General features: G+C 44.1%; 1 long non-coding RNA gene across 5 annotated transcripts in view; it reads right to left on the minus strand.

Moving 5' to 3' along the window:
- Nucleotides 1-19192, minus strand: part of LOC137483798 (uncharacterized) — a 39974-nt gene extending 20782 nt beyond the window's left edge. The window contains exons 1-6 of one of the 5 annotated variants that reach the window (XR_011004648.1): nt 17178-19192; nt 14040-14101; nt 12063-13913; nt 10434-10527; nt 9279-9491; nt 4058-4232 (exon numbers count right to left, since the gene is read on the minus strand). This is a non-coding gene — a long non-coding RNA (uncharacterized lncRNA). Of the gene's footprint in view, nt 1-4057; nt 4233-9278; nt 9492-10433; nt 10528-12062; nt 13914-14039; nt 14102-16269; nt 16333-17177 lie in introns of all 5 variants that reach the window. The other 4 variants (XR_011004649.1, XR_011004650.1, XR_011004647.1 and 1 more) reach the window with 4 other exon arrangements.
- Between the last annotated feature and the right edge of the window lie 120 nt (nt 19193-19312).

A 19312-nucleotide genomic window follows, 5' to 3' on the forward strand; every position in this document is an offset into this window, starting at 1 on the left:
AAGAATCATTCTGCATTTATATCAGTTCAGAATTTGGCATACAGTCCTGACTTCTGTGCTGGCACACAGATTTGCTCCTGTGCTCCATAACAACCTTTGCTAGGAGCTGTATTACTCACACCAGAGATATGAAACTGCGCTGAACAGGCATTTCAGGAAACACCAGGCCTCCCACTGGTATGCAAAACCTTCTAGGATCTGATAATAAAATGTCCACCTCAGGGCTTTCAGGAACCATTAGAATAGAAATGGCTTGTTTTGGGAGCCGCATTGCTTGAACTCCATAATTCCAGGTGAAGCTGCTGCTGAATGTGGCCCAGCAGGAGGAGGAAATGTAACTGAAGGGATGGGAGGTGAGAAGAATCATGTCAAAGACTTGGGAGCTCAGAGAAGATACGAAAGAGCAGAGGAGCTGACAAGCCACACTCAGCCAGGAGAAGGATGACCTCCCCACCCATCTGCAGGCTTTAATCCACAGGGAATGGTTAAAGGCTCAGGATTCATCGAGGCAGGGCATCAGCTCCCTCAGGTGACTCATAAGAGGCTCCTTTTCAGAATATGGAATGAATAAGGAGCGCATGGGGATGATGCATGAGCTTCACAGGCAGCCTGCCTGTAACTCAAATGAAGTCCTTAGATAACAAAAGACTGAAAAGCCTCCTGGTTAAAGCACAGGAACTGCTGTCACGAGTCCCAGCCAGGTTCTGTCCCTGGTCCACCACTGATATTCAGTATGAGCCACAGCAAGTTGGGGTGGTATCTTTTTAAAGTGCAAACTCTCATTTAGGAACCCGTGTGTGTGTACAAACAGAGTTTTTGATGCTTAACTTCAAGAAGTTGTGGCCTGAGTCACAGAGATCAACTGTAACACAGGCATGTTAAAACAATCTTATTAGCAGCCCTTCACAGGATGAACACTGGATTCCCACCCCTTCATTAGGAACAAGGGAACTTGTTGGATGCTGAGGAATGCCTGGCCCAAAGGATGAAATGCAAGATGGGTCTCCTGAGGCAGCTCCTGGATGTGAAGGAGCTGACAGGAGGGCCAGCAAGTGGATACTGGAGGATTAGCTCAGACATTTGAAATGGCACTTAGAAGGGCTGGACAATACCCTGGCTAAACCAAGAAGGAGAAGTGGGTATGAAGCATAACAAGGGTTTTTTCCTGCCTTATTCTTCAGGGAAATGAACCCAGCCAACCATTACAGCTCTTCCACTCAGAGCACCTTTTGGGATGCTCAGATTTACTCAGCTCATCTCCCCCACGGTTTCTTATATTGTCTTCTAGCATCTCATACAACCTGGGATGGATTTAATTATTCACTTCACCCTCCCACCTGATAGCAATAGTCATTTCACAGGAATTTTTAGGGATCTCTCTACATAAAGACATTGTATTTCCTTGACATTCTTTATTAATTAGACCCACTTTTACATAATGATGCTGATAGGCCTCTGCTTATAACATGTCTCCCTCTGCAGCCATGAAACTCCTTTCCATCCAGCCTTGGGGAATGCTTCTCCCTCTCCTGTACCTGAATTGTTTTTTATTTAATGTAATTGGAGAAGTTTGAAATCGGCACCAGAGCAGCCATGTGGCTGTCTGCTGCTTCTTCTGAAGTCAGTGTTAACTTACACAGGATGTTAAACTCACAGATGCCTCATATGCCTCAGAATTTATTAACTGAAGCACAGATTCCTTCTAAAGAAGCACAAGTTTCCAGTGACATTTTGTCCTGCTTCTGCTAACGGCTTGTGTGATCCACAAAAACCTTTTCCTGTCTGCAGGCATTAGACCACGGGGTTCAAACTTAGATCTCTCTGCTCGGAATGACTCAGTCACTAAATGCCAGAAGGAGAAGAGGGCTTTGGAGGGAGTTCACCAGGCAGAAATAACCGTTTCATTTTTCTTTATTCTCTGCCATTCTCATTTTCCCGGTCTGGGGAAAGGAAAAAAACCTCCATTGTCTACTTGGTTCAATGCTGTGAGACTCCAGCATGCTGCACAAACAGGAAGGGGCCGTGTTTTTCTAGGTATTAACTCATGGCAGCACAGTGAAGTGTTGCCAACTTGTGCCACTGCCCAAAAGAGCTGTGTGAATTCTGAGGGCAAGCAGGATGCTTTGGGAAGAGTCACTGCTGGACCGAACTCCTGTGGCCCCATTGAAAACCACACATGGAGCTCAGGCTGCTCTCCGGAAGCACCTCGGATGATTCTTTGGGTTTTCAGTCTGTTGCCAGGGCAGGGTTTAGCTTCTCACTCAACTCACTGCACTAATCTTGCCCTCTCCCTTCTTGGAAAACTGCAAGGTGAGGAGAAAAAGGCGAGGAGAACAAGGTGAACCACCTGCCCATGAACAGCAGCCAACCTGCCACTCGGATACCTGAGGTGCAGTTGTAATGGTCTCTGTTTTAGATGACCCTCTTTGCTTTGGTTTCAACATGTTGGGCCCTTCTGAAAACATCATCTACATGTTTGCTGTGGCTGCCCCATCCCTGGAATGTTCAAGGCCAGTTTGAATGGAGCTTGGAGCAACCTGGGATAGTGGAAGGTGTCCCTGCCCACAGCACAGGGGTGGAATGGGATGGTCTTTAAGTCCCTTCCAACCCAGTCATTCCACGATCCTATGATTTTTATGCTTGTTACAAAGTCTTTTTTCACATTTATTCTCCTTTTTTCAACTAGCTGGAGGACAATTCTGAAGAAGAAAAGAAAATCCATGGCAAGATGAAAAAGGCTCATCCTAAAGCAGAGCGTGACCTCAAAACGACAACTGCCAACCTCAAGGAGATGAAATGAGCAAAACTTGAAAGATGTTCTAAGGAATTTTCATGGCTTAATGTGTCAGAGTGGAATTTCCCAGAGTACAAAATCCTACTGGGTGCAGTTTGCTACATCACAGCTCTGACAGCATCAACTACAGCTGAAAAGTCCCTTGACCATAAATTCACTGGGAAAATCCACAGTCATCCTAGATCTCTTCAGCATTAACCCAATGACAAGCACAGGTACAGTTCAGTAATTCAGGCAGGCAGAATCAGAAACACAAGATTTTGTTTCCTAAGTCTTTCTCTGACTCATTGTCTGATATTTGTAATTCATCTTCCACACTCACCCACATATAAAGTGTGTATAATCACCGGGAAGTTATGAGGCTTAAATGATTCATGTTTATGTAAGGCCTTCTGATCCTCAGACAAAAACTGTTTTAGAATTGCAAAATATTATCACAAATTAGAACTTTATTTTAGTGTCATTATTGACTACTTCAGTGAATGGTCTGCCAGGACTGCTCTGAGAAACCTCCCCTTAGAAATTAACTTCCTGGAATACAAATATCCAACTCTAGATTATCCAAACCACTAATTTACCTAGTTAATGAGATAAGTAGCAAAGGCAATGTGTATAATCATTAATACATACTGCAAGCTTTGCTAATTTAAATTCTCCACAGGAAATACAAGATCCTTGTGCTTCAGAGCAAGGCCACTGGGACACTTAAGTGACAGAAGAAAAATTAAGTGTTTTAGTCCTTCAGAGCTGCAAACAGGCTCAGCTTCCCAGGCTGCTTGAGCCTTTCTGTGCAGACCAGTTAATGACGGGGCAAGAGGAGCTTCCACAAAGGAAAAGGGGACTTAAATGCCCTGCCAGTCCCATTAAGGAGACAGGACACTTCACTACAGAGCAGAAACACTAATTTGGCTTAATTCATTTGCTGTAATGTCCTACCTTTGCCACCCCACAACAGGCAGCATGTGCAGCTCTCAGTTTTTGATAAGACTGAGTTGGCATAAAAGATTAATACGGCCCTTTAAACCTACCCTGTTAAAATGGAGTCTGGATCCATCTCACTTTAAACCATTAAATAACAGAACCAGCTGAGATCTAGTATTTATTTTTCCCCAGGCAGATGCTGATGTTTTTTCTACAGCAGATTCTGACTTCTCTATGAGCTTGTGAAACCCTTGGGCTTGGAAACATTTGCCTTTTAGTTTCCCGTGACTGAACAGTTCAGCCAGCTCAGAATCCAGCTTGTCTTGTGTATTATCCACTCACTGGAAACTCCACTGTGAAGTCTGGGGAACTGTGTGCTCAGTGAAGATCTCCTGCCTTGCTGCTCTGACCAGAAGAAAGGTGATGTGTTCCAGGATCCTCCTCAGGAAGTCAGCAAAGGTGTCTGGTAGATTTTTCCATGGTCTCTACTGCCCTCCAAGGCACTGTCCCTCTCATTCTGGAAGGAAAGGTGGTAAATCAAACAAGAAATGAGGCCACAGTTCGCAGGATGTGCAGTGTTACCATTCTGAATTCAAATATTTATTTCATCCAAGTATTTCAGTGTTCAAATATTTAACTAAACACTCAGCATTTCAACAAAAACATGAGACACAGACCTAGATTGCAGCTATTTCTACGAACAAGCCTCTATTTCCCTCAAGCAAAAATCGAATCAGGTTGATTATATTCCTGAAGGCCAAATTCCAACATCATACAGGAAGCCAATCATGCTGCAGATAACATCAGCTGTCTGCTGAGACACCTGGCCAGACATTCCTACTTTCTTGGCTCAGTATTCCCAGGCATAGATCTCTCCCAAGAAATGAAATCCAGTTGAGCTGACAAATATATAGAGAAGAGAGTGAAGAAATTAAGATTCTTGTTCATATTCCCACAAATTTCTCTTACATCTGCTCACAGACACTGCTGTGCTCGTATGTGTACTCCAGTCACTCCAGACAGTGAAGAGCTGGAAGAAGACCTGGAAGCTGAGGCTCTATTTGAATAGAATGCTCTGAACATGTTCTAATGACTAATACAAATTGATAGCATCAATAATAAGGAACATTTCCATTTCAATTCACTTTAGAAATGTGAGCTGATTAATTCTCACCCATATCAGGAGATGGGTCCATGTTGTCAGACACCTTGCAAGAGGGAAAACAGATAGAAGAGCTTGTCCAGTGCACAGAAAGCAGCAAGGTCAGTTCAGGCAGGGCAGGGCCACAGGAAGAACGCAGTTGCCATGGCTGGGATAGCAGAGCTCATGGAGATGCCCCAGAGTGAAAGCAAAGCTGGAGATGGACAAACAGCTCCTGAAGGCAGAAATGGGTAAGCTCAGTGTAAGCATGTAATCTTTGCAGAAATCCGAGGGAGAGACCAGCAGAGAATTCCTCACCAAACCAATGCAGCCACAGGTGCAGCCATGAGTGCAAAGCAGAATCCAGCTCTCTGGTGGGAGCTGCTGATGCCAGGAAGCAGCTGTTGGCCGCTGATGCTGAACACTGCCCATCCTGGCTGATGGAGCAGGCATCCCCCTCACAAAGGTCAGGACACTCTGCACTCCCCAGACTACTACAGTCATCCCAGTGCAATCACCAACTGGAATAAACTGAGTTTGCCAGGGAGGGAGGATATCTTGGCCCTTGAAGCCTTACTCAGCATCATATGACTGGCCTCTCTCTTCCAGCTGAACTCCCATGCTCATGTGCACTGGCTGGAAGATAACCTGGCTGAGGCCAATGCCCAGCTGGCTGCGGTGGGGGAGAGCCAAGCTGAAAATAAAGCCATCAGGCTCCAAGGTAAATTCTTGACAGCTTTGTGCAATGTTACCTCCCTCAGATCCTTCTCTTCCCCTATATTCCATCCAGCTCTGGCAGCCCTGCCCTGTCTCCTCTCACGATTCTGCCCAATCCTTCTCTCTCACTCCAGTCACATTGAATTAGTTCCTCTCCTGCTTCTTTGTACAGTTGTTGCACAGCCAAAACCAGCCAGCTGAGTTGAGAGCTCCAGGAAGCTCAGGGCAGGCTTACCCAGCCTGTCTACTAAAGATCTTGTATGCAGATGACTTGAGGAGACAGCTGGATGAGTCCAAGGTGCTAGGGAACACCAGCTGCCTGCAGAGGCTGCTGCTATCATTGGTCATGCACTGCCTGCTCCTCTGAATGTTGTCCACCTCAGAGTAACAAATCTGTTGTGTCAGCCCTCACAAAGAACTTTCTTATCCAAGTTAATGTCTGGGCTTGTCACCAGCTGGTCTTGGAGAGGATGTCGGGGACATGAACCTTGTATGGATATGGAAATAAGATATGGAGTCTCTCATGAGCTGGCAGCACAGCAGAACACAGAGAGCCTCCTGATTATCAGTCCACTGTCCATTCAGTGGATTGTGCAGCAGTTTATTTGCAGAGATCACAAAAGTCTGGCTCAAAATATATCAACATTCCATCTCCCTGTCTGACACCTGTGCGTTGGAAAAGTCTGCTTATCTCCAAAGAGTAATTCTAGTGCTGCACCTGTATGTCACCAGTCTGGCAAGGCTTCTGTGTTCAGAACAATCACCAAATGGGTTTACTGTCATAATTCTTTGAAACACTGAGAGCAAACAGCGATGGTGACATGCCAAGTTCTGTTTTCAGTTGTATGAGCTCAATTCAATTCACTGCAAAACAGCAAAAAACAGGTAAGGGAAAAAAACAAAACCTTGGCTCCTGAACAGGAAGATATTTTGAAGGCTGAAATGTTTCTAGATGGTCCAGGACTGAGCATTTCAAGTGGAACTTGTGCTACCTTGAGTCCTGCACGGCTGCAGTGGGAGCCCAAACAATACCAAGCAGGATTTGGACCTGATGAAAGAGCAGCTGGAGGAAGAGGAGAAAAACAAAGCTGCAGTTCAGCTCTCTAAACTCAACACTGAAGTATGGAGGACCAAATAGAGGATTGATGCCATTGATAGAAGCAAAACCTGGAGGAAACTAAGTGAGCTCTCAGCTTTCAGGGAGGCTGGGGCTAAGGGCAGTCTCATTATTTAGCTTGGCTGCTGAGTCACAGCTTATGGATGGGATCTGTTGGGATGTAATTTGGTAAGAGAGAGAAAGCAAAGGGCTGCAGCCAAGAGAAGGAAAATAATACTTGCAATAACAGAGACTACTGAGACCTAACATTGGTACACTGACAACAGAAAACAAACCTTTATGATTAAGGCTTGAATTTGGGTAGCCTTTTTTCATTTCAACAGGACTTTACTCTTCCATTAGCCCTACAAAAGCCACTATAATTTCCTAAGGATAAAGCAAACACCAAAGTTTTTACAATCTGTTTTCTGAGACTGCTGCCAAGTTACCATCTTTTCCCTGGTGAAAACAGTGATGGTGTTCAGTAGGTGAGGGTTGCTGATTCCATCACTCTTCAAATCCTTGAACTACTCACCAGGATATTTCTGCCATCTTTCCTTCAGGAAAAAGTTGGCTGTGAGGCTTCAAAAACAGAGGAGACAGTGGGATCAGTCCAAGCCTGGGCTGCCAACAGGGAGAAAACTAAGCAGAGGCTTCATAATGAAGTGGAAGACCTCACTGTTGACTTGAGAAGGCCAGAAATTCAGCTAGCCAGGAGTGTACTCAGCCTGATCACCAGGATCTAACACCTGGTACCAGAGGCTCTGGGAGTCTTTCTGTTAACTCAGGTCGGCTTTGATCCAGTCCCTTATTTCTTAAGGTCTCTCTATTAAACATCAAGCAATCGGTATGGCCAAGAGAAACAAGGCTAAGACTTCTCACATCAAGAGAAAACCCAGATGAGAGCCACAGCTAATTCCTGGGAGCACCCAGCATGCTTCTCATAAGCTCATTAGCTGACTTCCAGAAACAAGAGTACAGCTAAAGCAAAAGCCCTCCTTTACTGCAAGGCAAAGTATTCATCTTCCTTTAAAGGATAATGATATCCTGCTTTGAACTTTTCAGTGTTGCAATACTGGTGGGTTGGCCACTGGTTATTAACTACCAAACTCAAAGCAGACCTAAACAACACAGTTTAAACACCAGCACCTTCATTAAATTAGTATTTCTACTCTTGCTCGTGTTAGTGTAAGAGCATGAATAGTAGTGCAACTGGAGGATATTTGAATAAAAATGTTACTTAAAATAGTCACAAAGGCTGCTCCAAATCCACTGAAGTCCTTGGGTACCTGCCAATGCCTGCAGTTGGCTTTAGAACAGATCCCAAGAGCCGAAAATCCCTCATACAGCATTGCATTACTGGGCTGAAAAAATCTGTTTCCCCATCCTTTTCTTTAATGAAGCAGTTCTTTATTCTATGGTTCCTGTGGTGTGCTTGTCACCATGGTATCTGAACACATGTGTGGATCATAAGGATATGTAGAATATTTGTGATTAAAAGCTCCTAGGAAAGAAAAATGTACCTTTATTCTTTCCCTTCATGACAAGCAGTTAAACAGTCTAAAATAGTCTTGAATAACATCTTGTTTGTAACTGAATCTGCTTTAAAATAGAAAAAGTCACACTGATCAACCCAGGCAATTACCAGCAGCACATCTGCACAAGGAACATATGAAGTGGAAAACATTTGCTCCATAGCAGCATCATTATAACCACAGGAGCAAGGACGACAATCACACTGATGGGAACTGGGTGATCTTGTTAAATTCCTAATGGTGAGGAAAGACAGCCTCATAAACATTTTAATCATCCATTCAGACTGACCAAGAGAAATGCTGCCAGCCTTTAGAATGGCTGCCAATTTAACTGTGACTGGCTGGCAGGACACGCAGAGAAGTGAAGTGTGAAGAAAACTTGTGTCCAGTGAATGCTTGGCTTTATTTTTCCAGGCCAATGCTGATTGTGCTGCTCTGGACAAGAGGCACAGAGCCTTTGGTAAGATGCTAAAGGAATGGCAAAAAAAGGGCTAAGAGCTGCAGGTTGAAGTAAATTCACAGAAGGACTGTACACAACTGAAAAGGTAGAGTTTAAGGGTGCCTATGAAGAATCCTTGAAGCACCTGGAATCTATGAAGAAAGAGAACAAGGTCCTTAAGGTTAAGTACTGGTTTGAGGTACAAAACTTCTGTACATGATAAGCCCCTTGATTTCTACTGAATGATCTCTTGGGGTGTCTTCCAGCACTAATTCCACTTTCCTTATTCCTAGTGGCGCTTTCAGCCTCTGAGGACATTAATTTGGTGCCATAAAGGAGAGGCTGCAGTGCCACAGTGCCAGTTCTGGCTACTAGCATCCTCTAATTCTGGGCAATTCACTTGGTGGGGGGCTGTTAACAACAGCCAGCTTTACCCTGGAAAGATGGTATTCCCTTTAACCTCCGTGGAGAGGATTCAGCATCTCCAGCAATCAGCTCAGAGCAAGTCAGTCAGACTCCTCTCAATCTCCCTCTTAGCATCCCTCCTCCCTACTGGCTGTTCAGTGATACCTTCCCCCTTCTGCCCCCCCCCTTTTTTTTTACAGTTCTGTAAATTACAAAAATTGATCTCTTACAGGATTCTGGAAGATGACACTGTAAACATTTAGAAGATGCTACAGTCTCTTGTCCTTGTGGCCAAGGGAAAACAGTGATGGACACCCTGGCACACACCCAGATTTTCCTGGGCTCTCCCCCAGCCCTTTGCTCCAGCCTCCATCAGCTGGCAGAGAGCCCCTCTCTGCTGCAGGGAGATGATGTGGTGTCCTGTTCCCATTTTGTGAAAGCAACTATCTGCAAAGGGGAAAGGGGAAGGCTGGATAAAAACTGGGAAAAATTTCTCTTTATTTATTGTGCTTCATTCTTCCACCTCTGTGAACACAAGCAGCTAGCAGGTCTCTTTCAGAAATCCAGGATAATATTTAGCAATGAAAGAAAAGGGCAGCTGACATAAAGTGACTGAAACCATTTCATGCTATTTCCAGTCAAAGGATCTGATGCACTCAGTAAAGTTCATAGTCCTGAAATAAACCTATCACATGAAATATCTATTTTCTTCCCTAGAGGAAATTAAGGATCTAATCAATCAGCTGAGGAAGGGAGGGGAGAACACTCAGGATCTGCAAACGGTGAGGCTGGAGATTGAGAAGGACGAACTGCAGGTGGCACTGGAGGAAGCAGAGTCTTCCTTGGAGGTATCAATGCTGCAGATGTGAGAGATTCCTGGCAGCCCGGTGCCTGCTGCCCACATACCACCAGATGGATTTTGCATTTATAACTGGATGGATTTTGTATGTATAATCACATAGACCATAATTACATTATGTACATAATAAGGTCGCAGCATGGAGCTTTTAAGTTAGACATTAGGAAAGTTTGATAATCATTAAGGGGAATTACTGCTTGGACCAGATTGTCTGAAGGTTATGGTCTCTGTTATTGGAAGTTAAATGCAGTCTGGTCTCACATCAAGTGGGACTAGTTTGGCAGGAGCTGATCCATATTTTAGGCAGTACATTTTTAGGATGACCTCTTGAAATCTCTCCAGCCCTGTTTTAAAAGAAGGTATTAGTGAATGGCTTGGTACAAAGTCCTGGTATCTCAGTTTTAACAGATTTGAAAAGTTACTATATTTTTATTACTTGGTGGGCAATAATTTGATACAAGGGCTGGATCAGACTCAAGATAACAGACTGCTGTACCATATGCTTCACTGGAGTCCACAGAAACACTCACCAGCATGCAATTGAGTCTCTGCAGGCGAGTCTGGAGACTGAAGTGAAGGAGCGTGCTGAAGATCTCTGCCTGGAAATGATGGTCACTGACCTGACCAGAATGGAAATACAGCTGGATTGTGCCAGCAGGAGCAACAGTGAGCTTGTCCAGACCTGAACAAACTGCAACAGCATGGCCAGGTGAACTGGAGAGGCTGGATGCAGCTCCCGGATGGAAAATAACTCCAGTTCTATTTTATACTTAAGTAACAAAGCAGTAGATTATGAGCTCCTGTTTAGACAGAAACCTTGAACACACTGGGAATTTATATTCAAAATCCATGGTTCTCCCACTCATACCAATTTCAATCTGCAGTAGTTTCAACAAATCTTATACAACACAAGCATTACTAACAGCTTTTGTCAAACTGAAAAGCCAAGAACTATTTATATGTAATTAAACCAAAAATGTTCTGTGTTTAAGAGGAGTTGAGATTGCTGTTTGAATAGGATAGCCAAGATATGGACTGGAAACTAACAGAGATGTAAAACTAGAGAGCTTCCTTCAGCTCTTCATTGCTAAAATAAAACAAAGGAAGCAAATTAGTAAAAAGCTATCTCTTTGTTGGAATAAAGTGATACAACTGCTGCCAAAAATCCAATTCTAGTAATTTAAAGATTAACAACAAAGATTCTATCTCCCCATACATATCTATACACACACAGACACACACTAAAACCTAACTTGTGCTCAGTTACATCAGCCTCAATCAGAAACAATTCTCACAATTAAAGTCAGTGTGGCTACAGTGAGAGGCAAATATGATGCTGAGAAAAGCTGGGGTTTTCATGGGGTTTGGTTTTAAGTTTTGCTTTTCAAAAAAAAAAAATCTGGCATCACCTTAAAGAATGGCTTTGCAGAGAGACCTCCTGCAACTTTCAGCATCCTCTCCCTTCATTATTTACATTAATCTTTCATCTGCTTTCAGGACCTTTGGGTCCAAAGGGATGAGAATGCTCACCACATGAGGAGCTGTAGGAGCTGTAAGTGCTGCCTCTGCCCACCTCAGAGAGAAGTGGAAGAAGTGCAGGCTTACCTGGAGGGCAGTGGGCACTTTGGAAAACTCTAGGAGCAGGCAGAGGTCATGGAGAAAGCATGATGAATTCAGTGTCCATGCACAGAGAAAACAGAACTATTTAAGCAACAGCTACCTCATCAGAGAGTTTATGTGTGTGTAGTTTAACATAAAATCTTAACTCTGGAAATGCAGGATTAGGCAAATAATGGATAAATATCAGTGGTCAATAAGGCAAGTCTGATAATTCTATGGAACATGAAGAGCTCAGTTTTTAAAAATATTACACTCATAGCAGGATTTTCACAAAAGCACCATCTTGGCCTAGCTTTACTCCTAGCAAGGCTTATGAAGAGACTTTAAACAAATTTGGTGGAACAGTTAAGATACTGCTGAGGGAAAAATCACCCTAAAAGGGACAGCATAAAATTCTGCCTCCATTGAAACTAGAGTTTTACAGTTGTTTCCATGGTGCTCGGATTTCTTCCATGGACCGTAGCCCCCAGTGAAATCCATTGTAGAGAAATTTGAAGCCTCCTTGCATTACAGAGTGCAGAATGAAATAACATACCTGCCACTTCAGTTTGTGTGCAGATTTATGAAGCCACTTTAACATTCCCCATTAGAGTCTGCAGTGCTTTTCCATCAAGACCACCCATGATAACTTTTCCAAGGAGAAGAGTGTAACTTCTGGAAAGGACAGATAATCCAAGAAGCACTTCTCAGCTGCAATTATGGGACATTGGTTATAAAAACTGAGTCATAAATGTGGCTTTTATTTGAATAGGATAAAAAATACAACCAATACATTCCCCTCCAATTGACTGATAATAAAAGAATTCATTTTGAGCAGGTGAGCTGCTATCTCCATACTAAACTGGGGGCTTAAAACTTATTTGTTATATAAAACCCACATAGCACTGAACTTGTCCAGCATTCTGGAACACTGTGGCACATTTACATTATGTTGTTTTGCTGAAGAGCAGCCTTTGTTACGAGAATGCAATTTTTCTATTAATGCCTTTGGAACTCTCCTTCCATAGTGTGTTTTTATTATTATTATTTTTTTTTTACAGCAGCAACAATAACAGTCCTCCAATGATTCATATCAGTAAACAGTAAGTCCTAAATGAGCTGTGGGGCTTATATTTTCCATGAGATAAAAAGACACATCCATATCATAAACTGTGGAGCAGAGACTGTGTTTGTTGAGAAAGCAATCAAGTACAGCTTCAGTCAGGTCTAAAGCCAGCTGCTGACACTGCAGCAGAGCTTTGAAATAAATAATATTGGTATATAAACTCAAATCCAACAGAAATTCAGAAAAATGGATGCGGACTTCAGGACTTGGTAAACAACAGGGTCTGTTTCTGACTCAGAGGTGTATCATTGTATCATTCACAAATCATCTCTGGCAGATGAATGGAAGAGAGGAGCAGATAGGAAAGATGTTTGGGGTCTCTAAGACTTCTTTCTGCCCTCTAAAATCAGTTAGTTTACTATTAAATGAAAGCTGGGGCCTGACCTTCAACACATTACTAATGAGCACGAGCAAATCACCAGCGAGCATTGAGGAGGTGATGAAGGAGCAAAGAAAGCTGTGGCTGATATAAGTCACCTCCCCACCTTTCTGCCCTTTATGGTGGTAGCTGGAAACTTTCAGGTATATATTCCATTATTTCCCTCCAGTGCTGATCTGAAAGCAGTGTTAATAACAGATGTCAGCACTTGCACTGCTTTTTATGATCCTGAAAGGCAGAATGCATGTTAGCTCACTGATTGCAGCCTGGCAGAATTAATCCACAAAAGAAGAAATTCACTTTCACTCTGCCTCCCTGGTAATCTGCATCACAGATGGCACCCTGAGGAATTCCTCCACTTCCTCTTGATTTGTCCTTTCTTTCACTTATTACACAACTCCACTCCTCACACCTATCAGCCCTCCAACAAAGAGTAGGCTGGGCTCCCTCTCCAGCGAGTCAGTGGCATTTGGAATTGGCAGAGGAGAGCAGAGCTGCCAGCACTGAGCAGATTGCTCCTTTGGCACTGTGCTGACAACTGGCACTTCCCAAATATCACAGCTAGCTGGGGATTTAATGCACAGCATTTCCTCCCAGACTGACACTGAGCCTTCTGCCACCTTTGTGCTTTCTGTGTGCTCAGACAATGTCTTCACCCTCCACCTACAGCACACACTGAGCCACCTTCTTTCTACTGGAGGGTGGAAATAAAAGCCTGAAGTGTCATTAGAATCAAAACTATTGATTTAATAACAGGTGGGGATAACAACTTTGACTAGTCCGGTGGTTCAAAACAAGCGCCCCACCACCTGGTTTATGGTCTGATCTAGAGTTGTCCAAAATGTCAGGGATTACTTCCAATGATTTCAGTGAACTCTGGATCCAGCCTTCAGAAAGGCAGCCTGTGATACACAATAAAATTAAAGATATGGCAAAATTCCTCAGAAGATAACACACGGATTTCAAATCTACATATCCTAGCTTTCCATGATCTGTATAAATAGCTGTGCTCTCAATCTGTTTCATACCTTCCTCACAGGCTTCCTGTGTGGCAAAAGATCTGTGTCAGGAGCAAGATCATTATGTGCACCTGGAAAAGATTAAGAACAACTATTAAATTGCAATAAAAGATCTGTAAGTCAAGATGGAATAGGCAGAATAGTTAGCCCTGAGAGGAGGGGAAAAAAACCACCATTATGAAGCCCCAGGGTAAGAAAAACATGTACAAATATATTAGAAAGATTATTCCAGCAGAGCAGCTATGAAACTCTTTCCTGCACCTAGCTTCCACATTCAGCACAAATACCTGAAAAGGAACATTTTCATTTAACAACCAATATGTCCCAAAGGGAATGCACTAATTCAAGGAAATCCAGGCTAGGCAGAAAAGCTGCATGTGGGATACTCTGAACCCACTGGAGCGCAAGGGAATTTCAGCACTTTGCACCCCGTGCAGAACTCATCCATCAGAATCTTTATGGTGCCTGAATGCAGCAGGAACAAGCCACTGGTCTCAGCAGCTGATCTACACCCACAAAGGAGAACTGGGAAGGTTTGCTGTCATCAGCAGCATGACTTTTATTTTTCAACTGCAACAAAACTCTAGAGCACGAGTAACTTCAAATTCCTGGGGTAGATACCATTGCCTTATTTCTGACCCTCAAAATGGCACATCAATTGTCCTTCTGCTCCTCTTCACATGAAGGAACTGGAAACAGCCAGACACCAACCAGAAACACTGTGTGGAGACTGAAAATTCTGCACAAGAACAAGAGGTCTCTAAAGGAGCTGGTCTTCCACAAAAAATGGCTGTAAAATCAACCAGAGGGGACAGATGTAGAATAAAGTGTACATGAGGAGGCTGTAGGTCTGCCCTGCCCCAGCTCACTGTTTCATCACATGGGAGTTTGATTGGATGATTCTCACAGGTCCCTTCCAGCCTGATGTGTTCTGGGAACACACAATGGCACGTGGTGCACACCAGGGGTGTTTTCCCTCTCCAAAACACCTGCTGCAGGAAACACATGTTCACGTTCAGTTCATACTGACAGCATCCCTAGACATGTGGACCTTTGTAGACTTGGATGCACCTTTTGAGACAGTCCCTGGAACGTGTGCATCGCTGTCTACAAAGGATTGTTCCCCTCTGCCTCCTGTGCAAGCAGGTCCTGCTCTCAAGCACAGTCTCTGATGTGTGCACAGACATGAACACACAAGTTATAAAATACTTATTAACTACCACTCTTCAGGGTCATGCCCGTTCTCCTCACCTTGATGTCACTGTGCACAAACGTCAGACAGGTTCCAGGTCAATTTTTCCTGTGCAATGATTCCTCTTGCTAAATCAAACCACTTCTGGTACAGGAACAGAGCCTGGCCAAATAAAGGAAGTCCATGCAGGAAGTGGAAGATGCAGAGGAGAGGGAGATGGGATGGCTCCATTGGCTCTAAACAAACTGCACATCTGGCACTGTGTCTCAGGCTTTGCTTCCTGGGGAAGTTATCCAAGGCCTCCATCCTCTTCCTCCGTGCCAGTGGCTCCGTGAAGCTGGACCTCCCATGTCTGAATCCACCTGCCATGGATTTCTTAGAGCAGAAAAGGGTGTGGGATGGAGATGAGGAAAACATAGGTGTGCTCTCAGCACCAGCTGACTCATGCGGTTCCCTGAGAAAGGGAACACAGATATTCCACAAGTCTCTTTAGGCACAGAGGTATTCCTGGAACTACTAATGGATAGTACAGATGTTTTCACTAATGCTAAAACAGAAAGGGAAAAGAAGCAATATCCTTCTACTCCCCAAATGGATGCACAGTAAGGGCTAAATCTTTTCTCAAAAGAATAGAAGACAGAAAAAGTGTGAAAGAATCTGCAGACAAAAGAATTATCTGTGTGTCAGACCCAAAACCTTGCAAATAATACATCCAACACTTTGTGATGGATCTGTGCTAACAGAGATTTAACATTTTTCAAGTCAAGGAAGGGAGGTATGATCCAGGTCATCTCTTGCAAATAATTCCTCTCATCAGTAGTTTATTCCTAGTCTTAGTAAGGTTTATTGTCTGGGGGAAAACTTGTATTTTTCACAGCAAGAAGGCAGAACATCATATTCTGCTCAAACTCAAGATGTAAGGCATCATAACAGGAGGGTAGAGAGCATAGAAAGAGCAAATTCAAACAAGCTGAGAGGCAAAAACAGCTCCTGTGGCAATGGACACCTAGAATGCACTCAAACCATGACTTTTCATTCACCAGTTACCTGTTTGTGTATCGAACAGTCTGCTTCCTGAAGATCTCTTTTTGACTAGCTGCTACCCTGTAGCTGAATGAGGATGCTTAAATCTTTTTTTCATATATACCTTAAGGTCAGATTGCATCGAAACCCCTTTCACTAAGATCAGTTCAGCCTTGCTTGTGAGGCTGTAATCTCAAAAACATCAGCATCCTTAGTGGATTAGCACAGAGCAATTGTATCAGCACTACAGCAGGAGCAGTGGTGGAAAATTCTTTGGGAAGCTTCACTGGAGACAGGGTCTTAGCTTTTAATGCTTAAAACCTCTGCAGAGCTCCTCATTTAGATGCTCTCCCTCCATCTGGTGAAAGTCATTTTGTAAACATAAAACCGTACTTAAAATGTAATTTTGTTGCAGTTACATAACTCTGCTCGGCCTAGTTGTGGGTCTTTAATCCCTGCAGCTGAGGCAGGTTTACTGTTAAACCAATAAGGGCTGCACTGATTACACATCTTGCAGTCACAGAGCCACAGGACCACTGACAGAGGCCGTCCACTCTCACCTCCTGAATACAAGACCTTGTATTGCACTTTTGCCATCCTGACAAATATTTCAGATCCATTCTTAAAAACTTCTCAGAGCAGCCCTCCATCCTGTCAAATCAGCTCCTAACACAGGGCTTCACTACTTCAAAGTAGTCACTGGCAATCTTTTACCCAGACCTGCCTTGTTGTTCTCTCAGTTTATGACTTCTCGCCCTACCCTGTGGCCATCAGAGAACAAATTATTCCTTTCCTCAGAACAGCAGCCTTTCATCGACTCCAAGACTATGCACATCTTCCCTCAGTTTTCTGTCCTCTCAACAGGCTCAGCTGAAGTCATGTGTTCAAAGACCCCTGATCATAATTGCCACCTTTTGCCCCAAATCATCCACATTTCTCTGGTGCACAGGACTCCAATGCTCTTCTAATGCAGCTCAGCAGAGCAGGATTCCTTTGTGTGTGTTACTCAGACTTTCTTACCCACATGGGGCTGTGTGGTGTTTACCTCATCTGCAAAAAGATGTTTTTTGCTCCTGATCAGCTTTTGACCCTCAGCAGCCCCTCCACATTCCCCTGCAGCACAGCCAGCTGCCCTATTCCCAGTGGTGTAAATCTGAAGCTGATGGTGTTGGAGTGAACAGTAGTGCACCTGCTGCTCAACCACATCCCATTTTTACCTCAGAGCTCCTGTTTTGAATCCTGGTTCTGCCGCTGTGTTTATTCTGAACTTGATCTCAGCTTCAGATGCAGTAATTGCATAATTGCATCACAGATGAGTAATGTACAGGTAATTCCCTGTACAAGCACTGATATTAAGTACTTCTTCCCTCAACCAGTTTTGCAACTCCTTTAGAGCAGTATCATCTAGACTGGTTTCCCAGTTTATTATTAGAATATCCTGTAAGGCGGTGTCAGAAACTCTACTAAAAATCAAGATATATGACATACATTGCTTCGCCCTTATCTGCAATCCTTGTTATGCTGCCAGAAGAGGAAATTAGATTGGCTCAATTCATTCCTGACAAAGCCATACTGGCCAGCATTCACCTTCTTTTTTTCCTTTGAGATGCTTATAAATTGTTTATTTTCTCTCAGACTTGAAATTAAACTCACTACTCTATTGCTCCTCAGTATATCTGGGACTCATTTATCTCTCCCCATTTTCCCAGACATTTTGTTCATTGTTGTTGTACTTGAGCTCACAAAATCTCACAAGTTTGAAGGAGACAAACCATGAGACCCCCAAAGAGGAGGCAATTCCTTGAGGGGATTAAGGTAGGGCAAATTATTGCTCATGAACTTATTTTGTTATTCCAACCCTCAATCATAGAATCATGGAATGGTTTGGGTTGGAAGGGACCTTAAAGCTCATCCAGTTCCACCCCTCTGCCATGGGCAGGGACACCCTTCCCTGTCACAGCTTGCTCCAAGCCCCATCCAGCCTGGCCTTGGACACTTCCAGGGATCCAGGGGCAGCCACAGCTGCTCTGAGAATCTGTGCCAGGGCCTCCCCACCCTCACAGGGAAGAATTTCTCCCCAGTATCCCATCTAACCACGCCCTCTTTCAGTTTGAAGCCATTCCCTGTGTCCTATCCCTCTAGGCCCTTGACCAAAGTCCATCTCCAGCTCTCTTGGAGCCCCTTTTAGGTCCTGGAAGGGGCTCTAAGTTCTCTCTGGATCTTCTGTTCTCCAGGCTGAACACCCCCAGCTCTCCCAGCCTGGCTCCAGAGCAGCCCTATCCCCTCCAAGGACATCTTTCCCTGTATCAGGGACAGTGTGGCCACAGGAGCAGGGCAGCGATCGTCCCCCTGCACTCGGCATTGGTGACACCACACCTCGAGTGCTGCGTTCACTTCTGGTCCCTCATTTCAAAAAGCATATTGAGGTGCTGGAGTGTGTCCAGAGGAGGGCAAAAGCCTCACGAAAGGTCTAGGAAACCTTATAAGCCACGGCTGAGGGAACTGGGTTTGGTTAGTCCCAAGGAGACTCAATGTGGATTTATTTGCCCTCTTATTTGCGGCGTTTTGTCTCCGTTATACCGGTGATTACACCGGTATAGATTCTCTGTGATGTATCCTGCAGGAAGGGCTATGAGTGTTGCTGTTTGGGACCCCAGTCTCATGTATGTGTCCAGCATTGTGGCACCTCTGTATTCTGGGACTCATCTACTGGGAACTATTAATAACCACACCTTTGTTTTTTTCTCCTCAGAGAAACAACCGGGCAGGGGGAAATACCTTCTTTGTTCCCCGTTTTCTTTCCTTGTCCTCCAGGCTGAAAAGGAGGGTGTACTGAGGTGGGATCCAGCCTCTTCTACCGTGCCTGCAGTGAGACGACTGAAGGAAGTGGCCTTTAAGTTGAGGCACTGGAGAGTCAGGTTAGATGCTATAATTTTTTTTTCCCCACTCTTTGGGTGGTCAGACATTGGAACAGCTTACCCAGCTAAGTGGTGGACTCACAACCCTCGGAAGCGTTTAAGAGGCGCTTGGCTGATGTGCTTTATGGCGGGGGTGCACGGACAGCCGG

The sequence above is a fragment of the Anomalospiza imberbis genome, chromosome 16 (assembly GCF_031753505.1).
Source record: "Anomalospiza imberbis isolate Cuckoo-Finch-1a 21T00152 chromosome 16, ASM3175350v1, whole genome shotgun sequence".
Taxonomy (NCBI): Eukaryota; Metazoa; Chordata; class Aves; order Passeriformes; family Viduidae; genus Anomalospiza; species Anomalospiza imberbis.